The sequence below is a fragment of the Amblyomma maculatum genome, unplaced genomic scaffold (genome assembly GCF_055883805.1).
Source record: "Amblyomma maculatum isolate TAMU_Amacu unplaced genomic scaffold, ASM5588380v1 scaffold_13, whole genome shotgun sequence".
Classification (NCBI taxonomy): Eukaryota; Metazoa; Arthropoda; class Arachnida; order Ixodida; family Ixodidae; genus Amblyomma; species Amblyomma maculatum.
Window position 1 is genome coordinate 21521631 of NW_028146738.1, and position 27737 is coordinate 21549367.

A 27737-nucleotide genomic window follows, 5' to 3' on the forward strand; every position below is an offset into this window, starting at 1 on the left:
TTCACAAAACATCAATCTATCGTGAAGGGAAAAAGATTATCAATAGAACAGGGCTTCTTCATCAGTGTAACAAGAGTTATGGTTGGTCAAAACAGTGTATGTTTTTGCCTGATGCGGTCACCCTACAGCTGTCGCGGTAAAGCTGTGTCTCCGTGTCTCCGTGTTCCCTTGTTCTGCTTGCAGTCAGGAATCCTCAAGATTCATCCCCAGGAGATCAAGGCGGAGGACCGAGATTACAGTCTATAGTTTCCTCAATGGTACCTTCTCCACGACGTGTGCGCGTTTTGACTGCCGAGCACGGTATTCGAGACAATAGCAGAGAATGTAATTCAATTAGATCAGGTGATAGATACCGAGAAAGATAAAGCTTATTCGCGCTGGAGACGCACAGCAACCGGCCTGACAGATTCCCGCCTAGTGAACCACTGAGTACTCGGGAAGTGCTCAACAGAAAAAAATACAACCACGCTACTTGGCTTTAAAGGAACGAAACGACGAGAAAAGCAGCGAATGGCACTCGAGAAAACCAGGGCCCGCTTGCACGAAACGATCTTAAGACTGTCTTAGCTAAGTCCAGACTTAACTTGAGTCTAAACGATTCGGCCGCTAGCATGGCCGCTTAAGACTGAAGTCAAGACTGGGCTTCAGTCTTGACTTGAATAAGTCGCTTGTGCGATTACGACTCTAGGCCGCCTTAGTTAACACACAAGGACGCCCGGTAACTAAGTCGAGAAATTAGGAAAATACAGGGATGCGCTGGCCCTGTCCTGGCGGTAAGATGTAAACATTCCGTCAATCTTGCACTGTGTAAAATCCGTGCCATTGCTTTTTGCGGCTTAAAATTGTGTTACGAGGATGCCCCAAATGGTTGCTGAGAGCGTTCAGGGAAGCCACTCTGGTGAACACGAGCCGAACCGAAGCGTGCGGCTTGTTTAAGTCTGGACCGTTTAAGTCTGGACTTAGCTCCAACTTTATCTTGCCAGCCGGCCCAGGGCTCTGTCAGTGCGAAAGCACTGAAAGTGCCGTGAAAACGACAACTGTCCGCCGTGTGTCTGAGCCCTCTGGGTTGAAGATGCCCTGGGGAATGTGCAGGACTATAAGATATAACGACAGACTCGGCAGCACGAAAGCGCCCGTGTGCTGTAGGATGCCAGTGCGCGTTGAAGAACCCCAGGTGGTCGTAAATTATCCGAAGCCCTCCGGTACGGCGTCCCTCATTACTGGGTCGCTTTGGGATGTTAAACCCCATAAACTGAACCAAACTGAAACACTTTGATATAAAGAAGGCCTTGCATGTATCTACGGAGTGTAATGCAATGATGTTAACCAACTGTCCAACCATGGTTGATCAAAATAAAAAAATAAAGAATGACTTAGCAAAACTAAAAATGTGAAAGAACAACTATGCCAAACAAAGATGACCACGCATAACCTAGCAGAATTAAAGCTGTCTAGGAATGACCCAAGAAAATCAAATGACTAAAAAACATTCGGTAGATTAGGTTAGGCGTTTTTCTTTACCTTTCTTTCTTAAGCAATACTGCGCCTGTGCAATTAAGTTTCCAATTTTTCTTGCAATAATGCGACGTACTATCCTAACAACCATATGCTCTTTCAGGAAATCGTTGCAGATATAAAATTTATCTTGTCTATGTTTGAAAGTGCATGTGATAAAGTAGAAATTATCCGAATTGTTTTATAAAGGATCTGCATTATATTTATTGTCATACGGGTAATATAGATGGTCTGGCGGCTTCTTTGCGCTACTTATCTGTTACATTTTTCTCCCTAAATCATATACGTTCAATAAGTTTACAGAAGAAAGATGTGAACATTCCATATTTTAAAGCAACTCTTGGTGAAGGTAGCGGTCTTGCGCCCCGCCGCGGTGGTGCAGTGGTTAGGGCGCTCGACTGCTGTGCCCAAGTATGGGGGATAGAATCCCGGCCGCGGCGGCCACTTTTCGATGGAGGCGAAAAGCCAGGCGCCCGCGTGCTGTGTGCGATGTCGGTGCACGTTAAAGAACCCTAGGTGGCCGATATTTCCGGAGCCCTCCACTACGTTGTCCCTCATAGCTTGGGTCGCGTTAGGTCGTTAAACCCCATAACCCAAACTGACAATTAGATAAAAACACTGCCTGTAGATGGCACCACGTTTAAACGCTTTTACTTCAAGAACTGCTGTCAAAATAAAGTTCCCAAAATTATCTTTAGGTGCTCCTCATTATTACATAAGCGGAGTGAATGGCTTGCACTGGCCCGGTGAGAAAGAAAATTTGTCACTGTCCTCTGACATCGACTTCGTTATCGCCGGGCGTCTGTCTTCGGCACCCCCCCCCCCCTAAAAAAAAAAAGCAATCATACCATCTGTTAGCTTTTACAGTTGCTAACGCGGAAAGGAATGTACAAAAGGATAGAAGGACGGACTACAAGTTACATTTAATGATGTTGATTATTAAGTACACACACTGTACAAGGGTATAATACCAGGCACGAATTCGCACAGCGAACCGCTCGCGCACACGCTCGGACACACACTCCCCGCTTCTCCCGTTTTCCGCTCTCCTATCTCCGCACAAAGAGGGTGCTCCGCTTTTCGTCAAAGTTGACAGTCTCGCACTTAAAAGTTGAAAGAAATACAAACACTCCCCGAAAACACCGAAACATAGAGAGAAGGGACGCACACGTGCAAATGTCCTCTTCCGAGAAATGTCGGGGTGGGAGCCGTCGCGCGTCCGAGCCAAGGTCGCTTCCTCGGAATTGGCCACACTGCATCGGGCCCCTCCCGCATAGGGTCTCTCCCACAAAGAACCTGACCACCCTTGGCCGTAAAATAAGAGGAATGGCCATTAGAAAAGTGAACACACAGAAAGAAACGGACGGCCGCTACACTTGCCTACACTCAGGCATCCTGACATGTTCGGCGGTGACACACTCTCCAACATCAACTTCATGCTCCAGAATTGACCGCCTTTCTGAGATCGTGCGCAATTCCTCTCTGTTTTCGCTCAATGGTTCATACACATTGCTTGGTGCATCTTTGTTTTCCTCGGTGATATCAACTGCCACCTCACGCCCATAGGTTCGTCCTTCCTTCATGACTGTCATTTCATCGTTGAACGGACAGAGTGGCAGCGTCACTTTACCGCCTACTATATCAACAACGACATCGCGTCCCAAACGACTCACGACAGCTGGTTCTGTAAAGTCACTTTCTGTTGTGAGAGTGACCCAGTTCACGAATTCACCTTCTAGCTGGGTGTCTTCGGATGTCACGAGCCGCAGCCGCTCTCTCGGCGCTGCCTCCAAGTGGATAAAGGGGCATTGGTTTCTCGGCCAAAAGCGGAAACAACCATCCGCACTCCCATAGGTGACTTGCGGAAGTTCCGTGAATGTTCTTCCTATTATCACGTCAATTGAGAGTGCCTCGTCCACAACAACAAGAACGGGGACAGCTCTCGCAACCTCGCCACCTACTTCCAAGTCTACCTTGCAGGTACCAATGGTGCACGCAGCGGGTGAGTTTGAATTCCCAAATACATAAAGCGGCTTGTTTTCCGCCCTTAATTCGACGCCACAACGGGAAGCAGCGGAAGCGCGCATAATGCAACTTGAGCTTCCAGTGTCCACCATCCCAGTTAATTTAATATTGCCGTTGATGGTCACGTATTTTAGCAGAAGCCTTCGCCATGCAGTACTGTCGTCAACCACACTGATGTGTTGCCCGCAGTGTCTTTGGGTGTGTCCAGCCCGTCCACAGCGTAGGCGTGTTACCTCGCGCTTCGGTTCTGGACAATCCCTGGAAATGTGTCCAAATGCGCCGCAGTTGCAGCATTTCAGCACCCCTTGTCGTTCCGTAAGGGTGGTCTTGTGTCACGCATCATAGGCCTTGTCAAACATTCTTGGTCCTCCTGCCTTTCAATACGCTTCGGATACGTGTAGCCCGCCTCGGATCCTCTATCGTGTACGCGTCGCATCTGCTTCTGTCTTTCCACTTTCTCATAATCCTGGATATCATGAATGAGGTCGTCCTCATCATCATGCGTGCGCCCCATCAACATTGAGCACAGCTGGCTCGACCTCAGGCCTATCAATACCTGCTCACGAGAAAGTCCAAATGAGCCTCTGAGCACAAACGTACTTTAGCGTGAAAATACGTGCTGGAACTCTCATCCCTCTGTTGCACGCGCTCCTTCATTCGCTGGTACCGATCTACCGCGCTCGACTGGCTGATGAAGGTCCGGCGGAAAAGATCTTCGAAATCCTTCCATGACTTTATGCGCGCATGACGGCTCCTGTACCAATCCAAAGCCGGTCCAAAGAGGTGCGATTTAGCGGTTTCGAGCTTAAATTCTGGAGGCCAATTGTGTAGAGTTTCTGTCCCCTTTAAATTTTCGAGCCAATAACTTGCTGATCCTGAATCTCCGTCTGCGGAAAAGTCCTTGATCGATTTGCTCATGTCGGGCATTATCTTAAACGTCGAGACGGTTGGCTGAGGCGGTATGCTTAATTTCTTAAGCAGCTCATTGATAATCTCATTCTTCTCATCGACCATTTTCAGCAAATCGGCCATAGTAGGTGTGCTCTCCCCTTCAGCCATAGCCTGCCTTTAACTTATGGTTGTGGCTAAAGGTACGTCGGACGGACCCGATCAATGGTCTTAAAGGTACGTCCGACGGAGCCGGTGCGTTTTTCTTCGGGATACGTCGGACGGATCCGGGAAATATTTTTCAGAGGTACGGCGGACGGACCCGATCAGGTGTTTACGTCGTCGGGAAAGCCGGACGGATCCGGGAGGGGTACGGCGGACGGACCCGATCGGTGGGGTTCGTCCGACGGACCCAACGCATTTTTCTCCGATATGGGCCTTGGGATCCGTCAGGAAAGCCGGACGGATCCGAGATTGTGGTTGTAGCAACAACGTGATAGCCATATGTTACCAAGTCGAAGTTGGTATGAGGTGTGCGAGGTGCAAGAAGTATGTACCATATGTACTACACACTGCACGCGTGAACTGTGAAATTACAAAGGATAGTACAGTGGCAAGCATAGTGCCTAGAATGGGTGATATACTACGTGATGGCATGATGATAGGTTTACGTGAGGTGGACCGCGGCAGGGTGGCAAGCACGACCAGAGCGTAAGGGCATGTAATCGCGGTGTTGACGGCCAGCCCGCGGCCCGCACGCCCGCTCATTTGGTCCTCGTTATCATGTGAATTAAAGTCTACGACGGTCGTTATGCAGTAATGTAGTTTTGATTCTTCAAAGTTTCCTCACTTCCATCTGTGATGAGATGGGTCACGTAACGCATCGCTTTCTGCTCGAATTGAGGTTTGGTGCTGCAAGTTCTACGTAGTACATATACAAGCGGCGCTGAAAAAGCTGGGTACCGACGACGTGTGTCTAGTCCAAGAATCGCGTCATTCGTGTTTGTTGTACAACTTGAGGTATGGTTTGTGCTTACCGTGAGATGCTGTGATGTACGGATTACGTCCTACGAGAGTGCTGTGTGAGACTACGAAGAGTGCTGTGATGAGTGCGCCGATGTCCGGACAGACATCAGTGTGTCCGTTTATGATCGGCGATGTTGCACGTGCATGTCAGTGTTTATTAGGTGCAGTGGTAATTTATTTACACGCGCTGTGCAACAATAAGACGAAAATAAGTCATCGACAATTTGTTAGACTGCACTACAGAGCTCAAAACTCGGAAAATGGGAATGCACATGATGCAGTTTTCGGATGTTGGAGTGGACCGAAAAATAAGTGCCCAGCCCACACCGCCGATATGCGCATTACTACAGGTGAAATGGTTCAGGTTTCTGTAAAATAGCTGCCTGGCACAGCACCTTGCTAAATGTTCAGGTTTTGTACTATTGTTGAAGGCCACTTTATCATTAATAAAGGAACGAATATGCTTTATGTGTTAATGACTAGTGCTTTTTCAACATATTATGTTCATTTTTTTTCGTTTTTCATGCTAGACAAACACAAATGGTACACTTTTAAACTTGTCAGTCCAAAGCTGAACATGAATATCTGCCATGCATGTGACAGCTTTAATGCTAGAAAGGTTGATAGCATGTACGTACACGCTGCGACATCTTAGCGGCACGTTTGGCTACTTGCCCCAAGGTCGTGATGTTTAATGCCAGTGATGGCAGTCGCACTTTGGTGCAGGCGAAATGCAAATTCTTCTGTTTCCTGCAAGATGTCAACGCAAAGTACAAAGCCCGGGCAGTCAAATTAGTCTGGAGCTCTCCACTACAGTATTCTTCATAGCTACGTATGTCACTTTAGGATGTGAAAACCTACATGCCACAGGTAGGATGCGTTGTTTTTTTAGATTTTGTAACCTCTCATCTATGTTTTTCAACATTTGGCTAATTTTAGTTCTGAAACAGTTGTTAAAGATCAAACCGAAGCAGTTCTTGGCATGGTTTCCTGCTTGGATTAATTTGCTAATTGCAGTTCTTTGAAACTTGCATCAATGCTGGACAGTTCAAATAGCAGTCAGTTGAGTTACAGAAATGATGAGGATCATGCATTTCAGTTCTGACAAATGGAAATTAACGCTCCCCTCCTTGCATGCATAGGTGCTCTTAGACAAATACATACTCGGGTGTTTGATTGTGATGCATATCAAGGGTCGACAGAAGGCCATGTGGAGCCAGTGCGACATTCTTCATGAAGGCTAAAGTAAAATTGTACAACAGCTGCTGTAACATGCAGAAAAAATTGGTCATTTAGTGTATGATTAACTGACCATGAATATCCTCTTACTCAGAGTATGATGTGATATATAATATCTGGTTTAACATCCGAAAATAACTACGGCTATGAGGAACACAATATTTGAGGGCTCCGGTATAATTTCGACCACCTGGGATTCTTTTACATGCACTGACACCGCACGGTGCATGACGGCCTATTGTTTCGCCTCTATTGAAATGCCCCTGCTGTGGCTGGAACCAAATCTGCATCTATGGGTTCAGCAGCCAAGCACTCTAACTACTGAGCCAGCACAGCGGGGCCAAGTATCAAAATGCATGCCATTACGTTTCCTTCTAGCCTGCGATTTCCTTCACAGAATAAATGTATACAAGGAAAAGTAAATAGCAAGAAAACACTAGTTTTATTGCACATTATATTCACATTTCAGCAAACATTCTCTAGGAAGAAATTTCTCATAATGTTTGCATGGAAACCATGAACATCTTACAAAAATAAAACAATGCACTTACTCCACTCCAATTATTAATAGACAAGGTTGCATCTATTCTACTACACTGCACTTATCACAAAACCACAAGCCCCATCTGCTTTGGCCAATCACTTGATTAAACTAACGGAGACAGATGTCTCACATCGAAGACTGGTCGTCTCGCAACATATCTCTGCATATGTTGCATTTCAATTTCGTGCCTTTCCACTTAGCTTACCCTGTTGCCAGCATTACTAGTCACCCATCTTTTCCGAAATTCATTTTTACGCTGCTGGGATCAGCATCCTTGTTAACGATGGTCTCTGACATTTTCGATGCTATCATTTTCACATCTTCCTCACCTGGAAGAACGAAGAAAATGACAAGCTTTGAGCAGACAAAAAATTAGGGAGACTCCTAATCTCCACCTGTAAGGGTATGGTGTGCCAGCATTAATGGCTTTTGTCTGCAGATCCCACTGTGGATTCCCGTTAACTTACGCGCCCTTTGCTACAAACTTAATTAATAATTCCTTAATTCATGTCTCTGTTATCTGAGATATACTGATTAGCATACGGTCGTAGGCTGCCCTGTTATGTGATAGACAACCTGGCATAGACCTCTGTAAGCCTCACGTTAACCAAACTGTACAATCATGCCTGCGTGGCCTAGGAGTAACCTTTCTTAATCGAAGCTGAAACGTCCCAGAGCATATTTCAAATATAACTTTGTAAGCTTGACTTTACAGCTCCTGCCATGTCGTGTGGCCTCGTGACATTTGGCTTGTGGCACTTTTGGCTTGTGCACAGGGTTCATCTGTTAAATACTGGTTAACATGTATGAAAAATACATTTTCACACAAACTGGTGGCAAATGGTCAAGCGGTGCACTGCAGATTCTGAAATGTATACCTATATGCATGCAAGGATCGCATCATCACATAACATGATCAAGAGTTCTGTCAGTACCTATAGTTACATAGCATTTCAATGCCCATTAAAGGACCACCTCAGACAATGGCTGTTGTTACCACAAGACCTGTTCTAACAGCCTACTGACACCATTCCACTGAGTGATGGACATGTATATGCATACCCTGATAGCTCATGATTGTGGATCTCATTTATTTCTATGACTTCCAAGAAGTTCCTGTCGTCAGAAACCCTACACTTTATGAAATCGGGACAGCTGTCTTGAAAGGTGATGAAAAGAAATAACCAGGTCACCTTGATGCAATGCTAAATTACAGAGGGTGAATATGCTGCATGAAGATGCCAAGAAGCTTGTACAGAAAAAAGTGAGAGTGAAATGGCAGGATTTTTGAAACATTGAAATAAACTACAAACTATACTTGTCAAACCTGTCATTGAGGACTGGAAATCATGCAGTAATCAAAAACACAACATGGAGGACATTTTAGGTCATCTTCACAAAACACATACCCACACCTCACACACAGCTTCATACTTATGAAAGAGGACAAACCAATATGCTAGGAGTGTGGAGATGAACTAACAATAAAACATATCTTACACGTGCGCCAGAGTCGATAAAATAAAAAGAAAACATTTTGTACAATTTTGCAACGGATCCCTTTCTATCCCAGCATGATCCTAGGAGAGACGTGCAAATTTCCTGCATTTTCGGTTTCATAAAATGTTCCTAAACAAGCTACATTGTAAAGAACATTTTAGTCATTACACACGAAATAAATACATTAAACCTTGTTCTTGGTGCATGGCAGCATTAGTCCTTATGCACCATAAAAACCAACACAATGCTGTAAGGTATACCTTGGTTAGCTATGTTATATGAGACAAGCTTTCGGTCTGGTGTGGTTCTTATTCACGTGACAGCGCTGTCATGAGGGTGTATGTCCCAGCGATCGGAAAGTGACCTATTCCAATAATTTCAAAAACTGAAAGCGATTATACAGATCTCTAAAGACTGGAGTGCTCAACTGTTTTATCAACGTCCGCCTGATTTGACAGCCTGGAATGAAACTGCTGTAGAGAATACGTTTTTGAGCATTTAACGCGTTTCTGGAGGCGTTGCTTTCAATTAAGTGGAGGCCCACAAAAAGCAGCTGAATGTCAAACGCTGCCTAGGTACGCTTTCTAGCAAGACAGCGGTGTAGCGTGAAAAATCGCTCCGCCGGTCCATCGCTGGCGCCGCTGACTTGAAAGGCAAACTGTTAAAACTTATAGCTACTGACCGCACCTGAAACACTGAATTGTGCATAATCAAGGCAGAATTTCTCTAACACTGAGCACTGGTAGCTATCGATTTCGCGCCCAATATTGTGAAAATCTGTCCTCTCTTCGATAACTGATACGTCCACGGTTGAACATTTATGCGCCTCGGGGTAGGCTAGCCGTGGGAACATGGATGCGTGGTTGTAGCAACGATCACTTGCATGGCACACTCTGCAAAATTCCAAGAGTCAGCTTCTTCAACGAAATGTGCTGCGCACATTTTCTACCGCGTACCTAAGTCCGGCGACGCATGCATATCTCCCGCTCGTTTCAAAGCTGCGCGGCCGTTCAGTCGGGTCACGCTAAACTCGAGCATGCGGGGGTTTAAACTACATGTACGCAAACTTCAACGACGAGAAAGAGATGCAGGCTGAGTACTTGTCTAGACTTCCCCTTAATACCAAAAAACATTGCTGTTTGTAGGGGAGTGGATCATTCGCACTTCTGGCTTTCCGGTTGTGCACTCTTGCGGTGCGGTGCAGTAGGTCTTCGCCTCGACGAGTCGATGTGCAGCTCGCCGCAGTAGCAGCGCAGGCCTCTAGTAGATTCGGCATGTCTTCTGCCACTGCTCTGAGGTAGAATTTAAACGAACAATTTAGCTAGAAACATCCTGTTTCCTCGGTCTGCGTGTGAGGAACGAGCATAATGCCATTTCACATACATACTTTGGATGCCGAATGTTCTGCACGGCGAGGTGTGTGTGTTATGCAGGCGCTAGATCTTCGGAGGTCGATGCAGGACCTAAGACAGCGTAAATGCTAGGAATAGCTCGCTTACATTACGGGCAGATCGAGGTAATAGTTTAGTGCGAAGCGAAAGCTGCTCGTGAATGTGCGTATCTCGATGCCAGCTGGTGGAGCTGGCAGTACGTAGCATCGCCTGCAGCTATGTGCGTGACAGCGATACTTGCCGTACAGAATCAGTGAAGACCGTGATCTATATTAGAACGGATGCACTCTCCGTAGCACCTCATCGAGAGTCGCGGCTAGCTGATATCATAGAGGATAAGATTCATTCACGCGTAGCAAGCGGAATGTGGCCGCGTTCGACGTGCATATAGCCATGAGCCTGTATATCGACGTCCGCCGTATCTTTACGAGAATCGAATGGGTACGTCGGACGTACCTTTAGACACTTCGTTAACTTATAGCTCAACAATTATCAATTTTCATCGAGAGACCTCTCAAAATACTCATTACACACACATGAACAAAATGATGCGCTACAGCTCTAAGAGAACGAAACAAGGAACATTATACATAATGAGGCAATACACAAAACACACGTGAAAGATTACAATCCTAAACAAGACACTCGGCAGCTCGAACACAAATAGGTACAGTGAAACGTCTACACAGGTATGCTAAGTACAAATATTTCATTAAGCGGTTGAAATTGTTCAAATTTGCGTCGAATCGGATCAGTCCACTCAGTGTAAATCGATCGTTCAGTTCGCTCACTCACGTCTTGTTGCTCTGCCGCAAGTTGATATCGGGGTGTTGTTGCTCTCGTCGTTCTTCACGAACGGTTGGCCGGAAGGTTGGAGATGCCGTGAAGCTTGAAGAAGCCGCGCAGGCTAACGATCTATCATACTTCTGAGGTAAATGTTAGCTTTTGCAGTTGCTAACGCGAAAAGGAATGTACAAAAGGATAGAAAGACGGACTACAAGTTACATTTAATGAAGTTTAATATATAAATGCACACACTGTACAAGGGTATAATACTAGGCACGAATTCGCACAACGAACTGCTCGCGCACACGCTCGGACACACACTCCCCGCTTCTCCCGTTTTCCGCTCTCCTATCTCCGCACAAAGAGGGTGCTCCGCTTTTCGTCAGAGTTGACAGTCTCGCACTTAAAAGTTGAAAGAAATACAAACACTCCCCGAAAACACCGAAACATATATAGAGAAGGGACGCACACGTGCAAATGTCCTCTTCCGAGAAACGTCGGGGTGGGAGCCGTCGCGCGTCCGAGCCAAGGTCGCTTCCTCGGAATTGGCCACACTGCATCGGGCCCCTCCCGCATAGGGACTCTCACACAAAGAAGGACCTCACCCCCCTTGGCCATAAAATAAGAGGAATGGCCATTAGGAAAGTGAACACACAGAAAGAAACGGATGCCCGCTACACTTGCCTTCACATCTAACGGAGAAACAATAGCATCGTTCGAGGCTGGAAAGCACCCGTTTTTGTACTGTTTTCCTTTACATGAAACCTATTATTAGGGGAGGGCTAGGAGTTTATTTGCGAGTTACGCATAGGTCATAAAAAAGGCTGCTTCAAATCAGTAATAATTTAGCACTGTGCGAGATCAGGTGCACAACTCCTCAGAAAGGTTACTACGTAGAAGGCAATTGCAGCTCTGAGAAGGGCTGAAAAAAAAAAAGTCCAATCAGCCTCTACCTTGAACTCTGGTGGCGTCAAAACAGGCCGCCAGAGATCATCGCGTCCGCGAAGGGAATGTACATTAGGGCTACGCAGGGCACACGCTTAGAGCGGGGCTAAAAATGCGCGCGGGCAAACACGCATTCAGTGACGGCGGGCGACGGGCTAGCATCCCGCGTAGATCGGAAGCAAGCATTGTGCACAGGGCCCCTCATATACCTTCTACCCAGCGCGCAGAAGGTGTTGCGTCTACACTATGCCCGCTTGAAGCTTCTTATCTAAACCCGAAAAAAAGGTTGAACGTAGATACGTGCGTCGTGTTAACGTTACTTTAGCTGGAGCTGCCGCGTAGTCTTTATTCTGCAAGCGCCAATCTTTCTGGAGGAAGTCCCGGCGGTCCGACATAGTTTTACCGTAAGCCCCATGTTATGCCATGCATTAACTTTCATTAGCATATCTACCAGATATATCGTTTTATTGTTCGACCACATGGCATGGTTGGCACCCCACGTCTGTATCCCAATAGCCGCAAACACTGTCCATTTGTTGAGAAGATCCATCGGAGCAAATAAACATCTTCAAGGTGAGTTGACCGCAGACGCCGCTCCGACTACCGGCAAAGAAGCAGGCTTAAGCGCTGTGTAAACTGTACACCTATTACGAAACTACTGCAGATATGCATTGGTCGCTGCTTTCAATTAAACTAGGCAGCGACCGAATGCTGCATTCCGCACGCGCTTTCTTCCTCTAATCAGAAAACCAATATCACTGTGAGCTTCACTGCTATATGAAGCCCTCTAAGAAGGAGCTGCAACTGCATGCTTGAAATAGAGCGCAAAATGCGTTACTAGGTTCACGTCAGCACAGGAATACACTCATACAAATTAAACACGAATGACTATGCTGACACTAACAGCTGTATTAGGAGAGCGACAATGTTTAAAGGGGCCGAAAAGACTTCTCCTTCTTTGTGTTGTACCTCGAGATGATGAAATAGAATTTCTGCGTCTTCTTTCTGTCTACCACTTCGACAAAAAAAAATCTAATTATTTAGCTGCAAAATTAACCGATGGTATACTGACTCCTATGATGAGTATTCTTTTATCGGCATTCGTTGCAGTGCTACATATAATTATATTTGGTTTGAAGGAAAAGAAAGGCGCAGTATAGGTCACACTTTATCCGGCAAGTGTGAGTTTGGACGGTACACCATCGCTCCTGGCACATGGCGTTTCTTGGCGCGCGTTCAAGTGTGGAATTGCAGATGGCAGGAACGCTAGACAAGATGAGTGTTCTTTTATCGGCGTTTGTTGTCGTACTACATATAATTCTAATTGGTTTACAGCAAAGGAAAGGCACAGTATCTGTCACACTTTCTCCTCTCCTGTCGAGTGGCGTTCCTTGCGCGTATTCAAGAATGGGATTGCAAAAGGCAGGGACGCTAGACAACATGAGTCTTCTTTTATCGACATTCGTTGCAGTGCTACATATAATTATAATTGGGTTACAGGAAAGGAAAGGCGCAGTATCTGTCACACTTTATCCGGCAAGTGTGGGTTTGGACGGTACACCATCGCTCCAGTCGCATGGCGTTTCTTGGAGCGCGTTGAAGTGTGGGATTGCAGATGCCAGGAATGCTAGAACATCTGTCTTCTTTATCGGCGTTCGTTGCAGTGCTACATTTAATTATTATTGGTTTACAGGAAAGGAAAGGCGCAGTATCGTCACACTTTCTCTAGCAAGTTTGCGTTTGGACAGAACACCATTGCTCCTGTCGCGTGGCGTTCCTTGGCGCGTATTCAAGAGTGGGATTGAAAAAGGCAGGTACGCTAGACAACATGAGTCTTCTTTTATCGACATTCGTTGCAGTGCTACATATAATTATAATTGGGTTACAGGAAAGGAAAGGCGCAGTATCTGTCACACTTTATCCGGCAAGTGTGGGTTTGGACGGTACACCATCGCTCCAGTCGCATGGCGTTTCTTGGAGCGCGTTGAAGTGTGGGATTGCAGATGCCAGGAATGCTAGAACATCTGTCTTCTTTATCGGCGTTCGTTGCAGTGCTACATTTAATTATTATTGGTTTACAGGAAAGGAAAGGCGCAGTATCGTCACACTTTCTCCAGCAAGTTTGCGTTTGGACAGAACACCATTGCTCCTGTCGCGTGGCGTTCCTTGGCGCGTATGAGTGGGATTGAAAAAGGCAGGTACGCTAGACAACATGAGTCTTCTTTTATCGACATTCGTTGCAGTGCTACATATAATTATAATTGGGTTACAGGAAAGGAAAGGCGCAGTATCTGTCACACTTTATCCGGCAAGTGTGGGTTTGGACGGTACACCATCGCTCCAGTCGCATGGCGTTTCTTGGAGCGCGTTGAAGTGTGGGATTGCAGATGCCAGGAATGCTAGAACATCTGTCTTCTTTATCGGCGTTCGTTGCAGTGCTACATGTAGTTGTGATTGGTTTAAAGGAAAGGAAAGGCGCAGTATCTGTCACACTTTCTCCAGCAAGTTTGCGTTTGGACAGTACACCATCGCTACTGTCGCGTGGCGTTCCTTGGCGCGTATTCAAGAGTGGGATTGAAAAAGGCAGGTACGCTAGACAACATGAGTCTTCTTTTATCGACATTCGTTGCAGTGCTACATATTATTATAATTGGGTTACAGGAAAGGAAAGGCGCAGTATCTGTCACACTTTATCCGGCAAGTGTGGGTTTGGACGGTACACCATCGCTCCAGTCGCATGGCGTTTCTTGGAGCGCGTTGAAGTGTGGGATTGCAGATGCCAGGAATGCTAGAACATCTGTCTTCTTTATCGGCGTTCGTTGCAGTGCTACATTTAATTATTATTGGTTTACAGGAAAGGAAAGGCGCAGTATCGTCACACTTTCTCCAGCAAGTTTGCGTTTGGACAGAACACCATTGCTCCTGTCGCGTGGCGTTCCTTGGCGCGTATTCAAGAGTGGGATTGAAAAAGGCAGGTACGCTAGACAACATGAGTCTTCTTTTATCGACATTCGTTGCAGTGCTACATATAATTATAATTGGGTTACAGGAAAGGAAAGGCGCAGTATCTGTCACACTTTATCCGGCAAGTGTGGGTTTGGATGGTACACCATCGCTCCAGTCGCATGGCGTTTCTTGGAGCGCGTTGAAGTGTGGGATTGCAGATGCCAGGAATGCTAGAACATCTGTCTTCTTTATCGGCGTTCGTTGCAGGGCTACATGTAGTTGTGATTGGTTTAAAGGAAAGGAAAGGCGCAGTATCTGTCACACTTTCTCCAGCAAGTTTGCGTTTGGACAGTACACCATCGCTACTGTCGCGTGGCGTTCCTTGGCGCGTATTCAAGAGTGGGATTGAAAAAGGCAGGTACGCTAGACAACATGAGTCTTCTTTTATCGACATTCGTTGCAGTGCTACATATAATTATAATTGGGTTACAGGAAAGGAAAGGCGCAGTATCTGTCACACTTTATCCGGCAAGTGTGGGTTTGGACGGTACACCATCGCTCCAGTCGCATGGCGTTTCTTGGAGCGCGTTGAAGTGTGGGATTGCAGATGCCAGGAATGCTAGAACATCTGTCTTCTTTATCGGCGTTCGTTGCAGTGCTACATGTAGTTGTGATTGGTTTAAAGGAAAGGAAAGGCGCAGTATCTGTCACACTTTCTCCAGCAAGTTTGCGTTTGGACAGTACACCATCGCTACTGTCGCGTGGCGTTTCTTCGTGTGCGTTGAAGTGTGGGATTGCAGATGCCAGGAATGCTAGAACATCAGTCTTCTTTATCGGCGTTCGTTGCAGTGCTACATTTAATTATGATTGGTTTACAGGAAAGGAAAGGCGCAGTATCTGTCACTCGCGGAATCTCGCTATCATTCTCACTGTAGACAAGGGGAATTGCGAATAGCGTTTCACGATCCAGGGCGTTGCGCAGTCAAAGAGCGCTGTGCTGGGGATCCTTTAATATTTAAGTATCAGCGCCGTAAAAGCTCCTCCTCCTCCTTGGCTGTTCAAGGTCAAGAGTTTCATCTGCCGGGGATACACGACGGCTCGAAACCTGCCCCAGTATTGCTGTCGCAATAAAAATACAACCACGTTACTTGGCCTTGCCGGAACGAAACGATGCCAAAAGCAGCGCAGGGCACTCGTGAAAACCAGGGCTCTGTCAGTGCGAAAGCATTGGAAGTGCCGTGAAAACGACAACTGTCCGCCGAATGTCTGAACCCTGTGGGTTGAAGATGTCTGTGGATTATGAAGGACTATAGGATACAACGATAGACTCGGCTAGCACGAAAGCGCCCGTGTGCTGTGCGATGCCAGTGCACGTTGAACCCCAGGTGGTCGTAATTATCATAAGCCCCCCGGTACGGCGTTCCTCATAACTGGGTCGCTTTGGAATAGTTAAGCCCCATAAACTGAACCAAACTGAAACACTCTGATATAAAGAAGTCCTTGCATATATGTACGGAATATAATGGGATGGTGTTAACCTACTGTCCAACCATGGTTCATCAAAATAAAAAATAAAGAATGACTTAGCAAAATTAAAGATTGATAAGAATGACTAAGCCAAATACAGATGACCAAGCATAACCTAGCAGAATTAAAGGTGGTTAGGAATGACTCAAGAAAATTAAATGACAAAATCGTTCGGTACATATTAGGCGTTTTTCTTTTCCTTTCTTTCATAAGCAATACTGACCTTGCACAACTATGTTTTCAGTTTTGCTTGCAATGCCGTGATAAACTATGCTAACAGTCATGTGCGCTTTCTGGAAGGCGCTGCAGATACAAAATATAACTGGTCTATCTTTAAAAGCATGTGTGCTCGAATATAAATTATCCGAATGACTTTACACAGGATCTCAGTTTTCTTTGATTGATATACGGGTAATACAAATGCGCTAGCGACTTTTTTGCGCTGCTGTTCATATTTTCTCTTCTTAAATCATATAGGTTCAATAAGTTTACAGAAAAAAAGATGTGAACATTCCATATTTTACAGCAACCCTTGGTGAAGGGAGCGGTGTTGTGCCCCGCCGCGGTGGTGCAGTGGTTCGGGCGCACGACAGCTGCGCCCAAGTATGCGGGATAGAATTCCGGCCGCGGCGGCCACTTTTCGATGGAGGCGAAAAGTCAGGCGCCCGCGTGCTGTGTGCGATGTCAATGCACGTTAGAAAACCCGAGGTGGCCGAAATTTCCTGAGCCCTCTACTACGTTGTCCCTCATAGCTTAGGTCGCGTTGAGTCGTTAAACCCCATTACCCGAACTGAACATTACATAAAAACACTGCCTGTAGATGGCACCACGTTAATAAGCTTTTGCTTCAAGCACTGCTGTCTGAAGTAACAGCGCAGAAAATGAACTTGCCAAAAGTATCTTCATGTGCTCCTCATTATTACTTAAGCGGAGTGTATGGCTTGCACTGGCTCGGTTAGAAAAACATTTTTTTTACCATCCTCTGACATCGACTTCGTTATCGTCGGGTGTCTGTCTCCCCCCCCCCCCCCCCCCCCCCCGAAAAAAAAAAGCAATCATACAAAGTAACGGAGAAACAGTTATGACATCGTTCGAGGCTGGAAAGCAGCCGTTTTTGTACTGTTTTGTTTTACATGAAACCTATTATTAGGGCTAGGAGATTGCAATTTACGCGTTGGTTATAAAGAAGGCTGCTTCAAATCAGTAAGTAATTCGCGCTGTGCAAAGATCAGGTGGACAACTCCTCAGAAATGTTACTACGCAGAAGGCTGCTGCAGCTCTGAGTAGGCCGTTGCAGCTCGCATAATATGGCAGAGCCCGAGGTACGCGCTTGTGTGTGTATGTGTGATGGGTATTTAAAAAAGCACCGGTTTGAACATGAGTAGCTTATCAGATCGACCATATTATCGTAACAATAATAAGCATATTGACCAATTTTCAAGTCCAAAAACGCAATAATTCAAGGCTATGATAACCAACTAGCCTAAGTTAATATCATGCTCGAAAGTTTCAATATTGCATGCAGAATAAATGTTTAAGGCGAAAACCTTAGTTGCCTCATGAGGGACGTGAGCAGGAAGAGATACCAGAATATCAAGTGACTTCTTATCAAAATTGTATGCTGTTTCTGCAGCGTTCAAGGTGGTTTCGCATCCCATTTACCATCAGTCTGTTAGTCAATCTGTTAATAAGGATCCGAAATGACGACACATGAGCTTGCAGTTGTAAGACAAATATTCGTTGCACGTGGTGCAGAGGTTAGGGCGCTCGACTGCTGTGCCCAAGTATGCGAGGTCGAATCCCGGCCATGGCTGCCGCTTTTAGATGGAGACGAAAAGCAAGGCGCCCGTGTGCTGTGTGATGTCAGTGCATGGTAAAGAGCCCCAGGTGGTCGAAATCTCCGGAACCCTCCACTACGAAGCCTCTCATAGTCTCAGTTGCTTTTTAAAGGTCCCCAGAAAGGGGTCGCCAAGAAGGGTAAACAACGCCATAACACTGGTAGTTATTGAACCACCCATCATTCTCCCGCAAAAATTTTCGATCTAGCTTCTGCAACACCAGAGATATCGGCGATTAAAAATGACCCTTCCAATTTTCCCCCTCAACTCGCACGCCGAAGGGAGCCATAAAAAAAAACAAAGAATACAAGCAAGTTCAAAGCTCCGACCAGACATACGTCACTTCGACGAACTTCCGGTTGCCGCGCGCTCGCTCTCTGGCGTACTCGCGCCAACCCGTCCTCGCTCGCACACGCCTGAGGAGTTTGCCAGTTCGCACAGCGACGGTTAGTGTAACCGCGAACCCGTGGTTATCCTATGTTACACGGCGGACCAAACCATGGTTGCACCACTAACCGCGGTTACCGCAAACCGAGCTTGACGACCTCGGTTTGCGTCGTTAACCGAGGTTATGACGGCGTCTGTTGACAGAAGCTACTCGTCGGCGCCCGAGTGCGCGAAACGTACGAGCGGGTCTGCTTCACAAAGTTATTCATTTGCCCACTGTATCACGTTTAAAGATCGATGTATAGATTATGGTGCCGCCCGACGTCTTCGATTACGGCCGACAGCGCAGCGACTGCGTACTGAAGCCTTGTCGTGCCTACAGTATCGTTTGAACGGCTTGTTGCTGAGCAGAACGCCAAAAAATACGCGGCCTTAGCTATGAAAGTACACGAGTTTGCAACGCTTGCAGCACGGGATGCCGCGAGCAGGCTGAGGTACGTTACACAATTACCGCAGGGGTGGAACGTGCGAGCGCGGCGAACGCCGGCGCCGTGCGTGACCGTCCCTAGTCGTCGCTAGGCCTAATGTTTCGCTTCGAAGCCGCGGCGGTCGATGCTTTGGAACATGATCAACGCTGTCGTAAATCGTCTACTTACGAAACTGCCTTATAGTGATTCCTATCCTGCCATAGTAAAATAATTATAGGATTAACTCTGCCGACGCATTAATCGCAGAGCTAGTACGAGCAGATCGGATCAGCCGAAATGCACCAGCGGCAGCTGGCTTGAGCAGAAACTAGCTTGTATCATGGCTATCGCTCTTACCTGCAATTTGCTGCTGGTCAGCGATCCTCACGAGGGCTTCATACTTGATATTCGGCTCAGTATTCCAAACGCCAACAAATTTTAGCACGCTTTATTTCGGACATCGGTGCTAACGATCCGCCGTGTGGTTCGCGAACGGTATGCGGGAGGAGGGGCCACAGCAGCGATGTTTACGGCGGTCAAGGAGGTGCTGCCATCGTGCGCTGCTTGACCGTGCTGTTGACGTCTCGTCGGACGACACTCCGATACTCCTGAAACCACGTTATATAAATAAGATATTTGTAAATGCAGCTTCGTTCTGCCGATCCCTGCGTCGCTTCGGTTGTTGCACTTAATGGGCAATGGCCACCTAACCGATAAGGGCGGCGAGCTGTAACAGCCCGCACAGAGTTCGAGCAGCGCACGAGCAGACGACTTTCGCAGCTACCGGAAGTGTGTTCGTGACGTCATGGTTGCAGTGACCGCAGCGAATGGCAGCTTCTAGCAAGCATTGCCAGTCAACCGACCCGTGACGTCACGGGATTAGGAAATAGTTCCATGCGACACCGCCAAGCGACATTTCCTCTACCCGCGAATTTCAAAAAACGCTGTTTTTAAAAATTAATAATAAATCGCTGGCTTTGTTCCAAGGAGTTATACTTTGCGTTAATGCTCAAAAGGATGTGTTCTACACACTGAAGACGTTTAGCAGTGGTTTCTTGGGGGCCGTTTCCGTGGACCTTTAAACCCCACACACCAAACCTTAACGTTGCGAGGGATGTCACACGATTTCGCGTTGCTCGTAGATGTACTACGCTTCTAGTGAAGTTGTAGGCTAGCTCGTGACAAAGATTCCAACCAGCGACATGTGTACGTTTAGTGCTGTGCATTTGCTCCAGCTTGGTTTAACAATTCTGGCGCTAACATTCGCCCTAGAGCGGGCTTCGAATGAACATTGTGACGCTACCATTCGTCGTGTAGCACTCCAAAGAATGTCATACGATTTCGTTTTGCACGTTGCATACGTAGTTTAGAGGCTAGCTCGCGGCAGTTTTTCCAACCGACGCCATACGTACGTTTAATGTTGCGCCTTTCCTCTGCTTTCATTTAAATATCGTGACGTCACCTTTGGTTGTACACCGCCCGGGGATGACATTCGATTTCTGGTTGCACGCAATTAACGTACAGCTGCCAGTGAAAGTGGAGGCTAGCTGATGACAGAGATTCCAACCTGCGACATGTAAACTCCCGGTGATAGATTCGTGCATTCGCCTTCACTTCACTTAAAATGTTTCAAGTATTCTCAGTATGTTTTTGTCTTGTGAAGTGCGGCTTGAAAGAAAATTTGGACTGGGCACGAGATCAGTTTTTAATTTGACCTTTTGAGTGGAGACGTTACTATCGCACGCCGATCGCCTCTGATGCTGTGACCCGGTCTTTAATAGCTGTTTAATGCTTTACCGGCTATAATTAAGGGATACAATGAGGTACGTTTTGTAATCCTTGATAACACTTAGTCTCTGTGTATTGGCAATCCTGTCGTTGCGCCAGTCAAAAGTCGCAATTATCATTGTCATTTGTCTGTGTTTCACCTTCGCAAGCACGACATCGTTTTATCGCAACTATTTTGAGATCGACAGAGACTGTGGCCTCGTGCGCCAGCTCAAGCCTGACGACCTGTCATTGGCGAGAATCTTCGAGGTTGTCATCAAGGTATGCATTAGTGAAAGTACAGCTTTTCAAAAACTCGAAATTCGACTCGAGACTGTGTGACATACCTAGCAATTTATCCGCTTGCCGAAAAGGAAATATTTGATGTACGGAGGTCCCGGGAGCTCGCTCTCCCACAGGGGTCGCCAAAAGGTGGTGACATGTGGGTGGTGGTGGTGAAAAAACTTTATTTAGTGGAGCCGCGAAATACTCGTTACAAGGGCTGGGCCGGCTCCTGATCACGGGTGGTGGCCAGCAGGCAGTGCCTGACGGCGACCGCTTCAGCCCAGGCGACCAGTCTCCTTTGTGGAGCCGGTTCTGAGCTGGAGACCGCGATCTCCCAAGCCTCGTTGTCCGTAAGGCGCCATTCGGCCGGTGGTTGAAACTCCGGGCATCTGAACATAATATGTTCGAATGTAGCTCTCGGGGCCTCGCAGAGGGAACATACGGACTGATGAGTAGAGGGGGAGAAGAGTGCCAGCAGTGCTGTGGAGGGAAAGGTGCGGGCTTGAAGGTGTCTCCATGTTATTTGTTGTGGTTTAGTTAAGGAGGGGTGTGGGGGAGGGTAGTGAAGTCTTTCAGACCGGTAGTGTAGTGTAATGTCGTTGTAGGTGATCAGCCGATCTCTGGCACTGCCTAGGTCCTCGGTATCTGTTGCTCGGTCGACGTATGCTCGAGCAGCAGAATTGGCCGCTTCGTTACCGGGGTTGCCGGAATGGGCTGGTACCCAGACAAGGTCTATGGGTCGGGGTGTTTGAACGTTGGTAGTTAAGATTTTGTGAGAGGCAGCATGTAGCTGGCCTCGGGCGAAATTTTGTATGGCAGTTTTAGAATCGCTGAGGATAAGGGTGGCAGTGGAAGAGACTATCGCGATGGCTATAGCGGATTCTTCCGCTTCTACGGACGTTCGGGTAATGATAGAGGCTGATGTGATGTGTTCGAAGCGGCTGGATACCGCGCATATCGCATAAGCTGAGCGGTGTGGATATTCTGCGGCGTCCACGTAGACCGTGTCGGGTTCGTTCGCATGTGCTATGTGTAGAGCACGTGCTCTCGCTTTCCGTCTGGCCTGGTTATGAAGGGGATGCATGTTTTTCGGAAGTGGGTGGACAGTGAGGTGATCGCGGACTGTCTTTGGAACTGCATAAGTTTCTACTGGAGGGACATCTAACGGTCTAAGTTGGAGAAAGGAAAGAATGTGGTGACCAGTTGGGGTAGTGGAGAGCCGTCCTAGTTGGGCGATGCGGTGGGCTTCCACCAGTTAGCTGAGGGTGTTATGAACTCCCATGCCTAAGAGTCGATAGGTTGGGGTGCGCCTAGGTAAGCCGAGAGCTGCCTTATAAGCGTGTATGATGAGAGCATCCACCTTGTCGGTCTCTGTTTTTGTTAGATATAAATATGGAATCGAGTAAAGAATACGGCTTATAATAAATGCCTGTACTAAGCGTCTAAGGTCATGCTCGCGCATTCCACAGTGCTTGTTGGCTATACGTTTGATTAGGCGGGTGATCTGATGTGTTGTGTTAGTCAGTCTGGAGAGTGTATCCGTGTTAAGGCCGTTGTCTTGTATGAACATACCTAGTATTCGAAGTTTGTGAACTTGTGGTACTGGATGACCATCTACGGTGATGAGCATAGGGGGTTGGGGGTGTTTCCGCGGGCTTGGGTGGAGTATCAGGAGCTCGGATTTGGTGGAGGAACATGCAAGGCCTATTGAAGCTGCGCATCTTGACACCATGTCTGCCCCCTCCTGAAGAGTTTCTTCCATGCTACCTACATTCCCAGTGGTGGTCCACAGGGTGATATCATCTGCATATAGAGAATGGGAGAGGTTTGGGATCTGTGACAGCTTTTTAGCCATGGGGATGAGTGTGATGTTAAATAAAAAGGGGGAAAGGACTGATCCCTGCGGGGTGCCTCTATTACCGAAGGTAAAAGTGGGGGATTTTAGGGGACCGAACCGAATTTCTGCTGTGCGATCCCGGAGAAATGCTGAAATGTAGGCATGTGTTCGGTTTCCCACATTCAGAGTGGATAGTGCATCCAATATAGAGGAGTGATAGACATTGTCAAATGCCTTTTGCAAGTCTAGAGCCAGCAATGCTCTTGTGCGTTTGCAGTGTCGGGGATGGAGAATTTCTTCTGATATCTGTAGCATGACATCTTGGGTGCATAGGTGGCTGCGGAAACCCAGCATTGAGTGAGGAAAAAGGTCGCGGGTTTGCATGTGTGTATGTAGCCGATTCAAGACAACGTGTTCAAAAAGTTTACCAAGACATGAAGTTAGCGAAATGGGCCTAAGGTTTGAAAGAGTGAGCGGTTTGCCGGGTTTAGGTATAAAGGTAACCTGAGCGTGTGTCCACTCTGAGGGAAGCGTTCCCTCTTGCCAGTGTTTGTTAAAGAGTTCTGTTATTGCCTGGATGGAGTTTTCATCGAGGTTTCTAAGTGTTTTGTTCGTGACCTGATCGGCTCCTGGAGCAGACGTAGTGCGGAGTTGGAGCATGGCTGCTCTGACTTCATACTTTGTGATGTCTTCGTCTAGCTCATGGTTTTGGGTTCCAAGGTACTGTGGTAAGGGTGTCTTCGGTGTGGTTGTGAGGTATGTATCTTTTAAGGATTGAATAATGTTGTCGTTGTCCATGTCTATGCCATGGATAAGACGCGTCACATTTTTCTGCTGTACATTCTTGGCGTGATCGGGTTCAAGAAGGCATCGTAGCAACCGCCACGTGTCCTTAAGTCCTAGGTTTCCAGCAAGGCGGTCGCATACTCTACCCCATTGCTGGTGACTGAGCTGTGCCGCGTGCGTCTCCATTTCCCTTATGAGAGCGGAGATGCGGAGCTTCAGGGCGCGATTGTGTTTGTTTTTAAGCCATCGCTTCTGTAAGCTCGAGTGAGCTTCCCACATATGGAGTAATCGGCTGTCAATCACCTCCGAGGATTGTGTGCACGACATTTCCGATGTGGCCATGTTCACGTCCTTGTTGAGGTTAGCCAGCCAATTTGTAAGGTGGTCTATCTGCTTCGGGGCCGCGGTACGAAGATCGCGAAAGCGATCCCAGTTGGTGATTTTGAGTTTCCTCTTTACACGGGGGGTTATGGAGGATAGTGAGAAAGAGGTCTCAATTATATAGTGATCGCTACCAAGAGAGGTTTGCGTGTTTGTCCAATAGCATTGTGTTATGTTTTTCGTGAGTGTAAGATCGGGGGTGGTGTTGTTCTGTACACTGTTGCCGATGCGCGTGTACTGTTGTGTATCATTGACAAGGGTTATGCCCTCATTTTGGAGAAGTGTCCAGAGTCGGGCGCCTTTACTGCAAGTCGTTTTGTATCCCCATGTGATATGACGAGCATTAAAGTCTCCTGCAACTATCAATGGTTGGTTAGCGCTGATTTGAAGGGCTTTTTTCATGGCCGCCATTAGAGGAGCAGTTTTTCCTTTCGGGGGGCTGTAGATATTCAGAATGAATAGACTCGTTCCTTTCCGCTCTTTGGGAAGCAGCTCTATAAAATGGAAGTCGATATCTGCAACGTCCATGTTATGATCAGTTGCTGTGTAGTTGCGGTGAACCAGCGTCGCCACTCTGTACTGAGTACAGTTTGTTGGTGTATGAGGAGTGTAATTGAGCAGTTTTACAGGGGAGTTTGTTTCCTGCAGTGCGATTACCACTGGTGTTTCATCGGCCGGAAGGGATTGAATGTAGAGCTGCAGATTACTACGCTTGGAACGAAAGCCTCTGCAGTTCCACTGCCACACCTTAATGTCCTGTCGACGTCCTGCCATCTTGGGGCTGAGATTCGGGTGGGATCATTTGAGATACTGTGGTAGAGAGTAGCTTTTCTAGAGCAGTTTGAATCTGGATCTGTTGCTGCTGCATCTGCTGCTCGAGCATCGCTATCCGCGCGTCTACTCCAGCTGCCCATGCGTTCGTGCTGGTGGTCATAGATTCAAACTTTTCCGCAAGCTTCTCTTCGAGTAAAGCTATGGAGGCGACCAGATCAGGCTTTTGGGAGTCGACCACTGTAGGAATGTCTTGGTGAGGTGGCTTCCGTTTGGCGGGTGTGTGAGTTTTAGTAGTAGATGCTGTGTTGTTGCATGTGGGAGGAGGAGGCGGAAGTGGGGTGGAACGACCTGGGAGGGGAGTTGAAGAACTTTCCATTCCCTCTGCGGGGGAGAGCCTGTGAATTAGCGCTTGCATTTGCTGAGTGAGCTTTGCAATATGATCATTGAGTTTTTTTATTTGATCATTCTGTTGCTGAATTTGCTTGCCCTGAGTTTCTAGCTTTTCTTTAAGTTGCTTATTTTCTCGGACAAGGGAGGAAGATCGTGGGCCCCAGCTCACCTTATTTTCCGGCGGAGGCTGGTCGGTCAGGGGCGGGAAAGATGGCGAGCGGTTCCTGGCGTTGGTGGAAGCGGCGGACGCGGCGGACCGAGAGCGGACGCGGTTAGTGGAACTCGTCCGGTGCTTGCTTCGGGATTGCCGGGTTGTTTGCTCGGCATCTGCACCAGCTGTCGAGCGTGTCAGTCTCTTGTTGCCCGGTCTGCTGAATCGCTCCGAGCAATCGCGGGAGCCCGTAAAATGGGGGCCGCCGCATATAATGCACTGGGGTGGACACGTTGGAGGGTCGGTCGGTACATGGAGTTAAACTCAAAAGGTGCGAAGGCTTGGAGTGATTGGATGGGCTTCCCTGTACAGCAGGTGTTCTTGCTGCTTCTTCTGCTGCCTTCGCTCGTACCGAGTGGTGTTGGTGACCACCGCTGCGTCCGTGGCTCAGTGACACATTGCGGTGCGGAGATGACGACTTCTCTTCTCGGACAGTACACGTTTATTTACACTTTTTACAATTAGCGTATTTACACAAATGTCGTCGGATGCGACATCAAACGTAGAGGGCTAACTGCGACTGGTGAACGATCTGAGGTCAGAGGCTAGCAGAATCAGGCCTTGGCCTCCTGCTACACTTTAGGCCGGAGTCCCTTGAGACCTCCGTCAGCCTAGCCTCCCTCTCGAACAACCCGTCTGCCCTCGACTCTCGTCCGAGCCCAACTCTGCTCCGGGCCCAACTCTCCAACACTCGCTTTCTTAGCGTTACCCAAAATTCCAGTTTTGTCCGTTGACCAATCAACGTACACCACTCTGTGGCCAATAACATACAGTCCTTTAAAATGGGCTGGCCAATCATTGTGCCACATATACCCTCTGCTACGCATGTCAAATAAAACACACACAAAGCACGCACTAAGCGGCGAATGGTTGCGCACACAAACACATACATCTGCAACTTTTCCCTCTCCAAAATCCTCCCACGCCAGACGCGCCAAGCAGTCGCAAAGACAAACGGCGTCCGAAAACACTTCCGAAAACGCACACATATAAACACACACACGCAGACCTCAGGCCCAAACATTCCGATCCCTGCTCTTGGTCTGTTGCGCGCGGGCGGTGGATTCACAGGGACACACAGGCGTCTTCCCGGGAAGACATGTCAACAGCGCGTTCTCCCCAGGCCTGTGTTACGCCGCGTTTCGGGATTTATGGCCTCCGCGCCCTCTCCACTCGACCCGGGAGACACTGCAGTTAGCGCCGAACCCGCAAACCACTGCGCTTATGCTGTGCGCTCTAACTGCACTGCTCTGCCTCCCTCGCGGCACGGGACGGAGAGAGCCGGTGGCGTCGCCCGCTGCCATGTGTTCTGGGCTCACTTCCGAGAAGCGGTCGCCCGCGCGACCGTCATAAATCTGCCCGCGTCAAGCTGCCCCTTGACCTTGGCGGCCCCTTCGGAATCTCGCTTCTGTGCGAAGCCCGCAAACTTAACTCCTCCCCATCGAGAATGTTGCGCGTACACTTGCTGTACGCTCAACATAAAACTCCTGTAACGGGGGAAGGAAGGGGGGGGGGGGCATTGTGGTGTGGCGTACACCAAACAAAGCAAACCAATGCAGCTATGCAAACAATAGTGCAACGCTCCGTACAGAGGCGCGCCCGCCCTGAACGACAATCTCCGTGTGCACGTTCGCAAACGGTAACTAAATCATCATACGCCATACACGGCGACGACACAGGTTGGCATACATAACGCCAAATCAAGCAATAAACACTGCATAATCACAAAGAGCAAAAGTTCACATATGACACATGTCCCGCACAGGAATGACTGTCCACTCCGTGTTCAAAGTCTCTTGGATGAGTCAACGTTCCCCCACTCCCAATCACTGCCTCAGCGCGTGCTCGAGCCACAGGGGATCTTTACGCCTGTCACAACTGGCAGTGGCAGAGTGGGTTAAGACTGTGAACATTGTTCGGCGCTTACCACCGGGATCAAACGGCTTGACTGCTCGCACGGCACAGACGAGCCGCAGCATGCAAGACAATCGCACGCGCCCTCCTTTCCGGCTGTGCCGCTCTCCTGCATCACATAACACGCTAGCTGCCTGCGTGCACGACACACGCGCTTCCTCGGAAGCACGAACAAGAATGCACCCAAAAGGCGCCTCTGAGACTATTGTGCCTGTCTCAAAAAGCTCATTCTCCGGAGGCTCCGCCTTAGCGATCCTTCCCTTACGCAGATGAGCCCCGAGGTCCCAACGCTGGTCGTGGTCCATCGCTACTTGTGGCGATATTACTTCGTTCTTTTCAACGCGTGCGACGCATTTCCGCCGCCATCG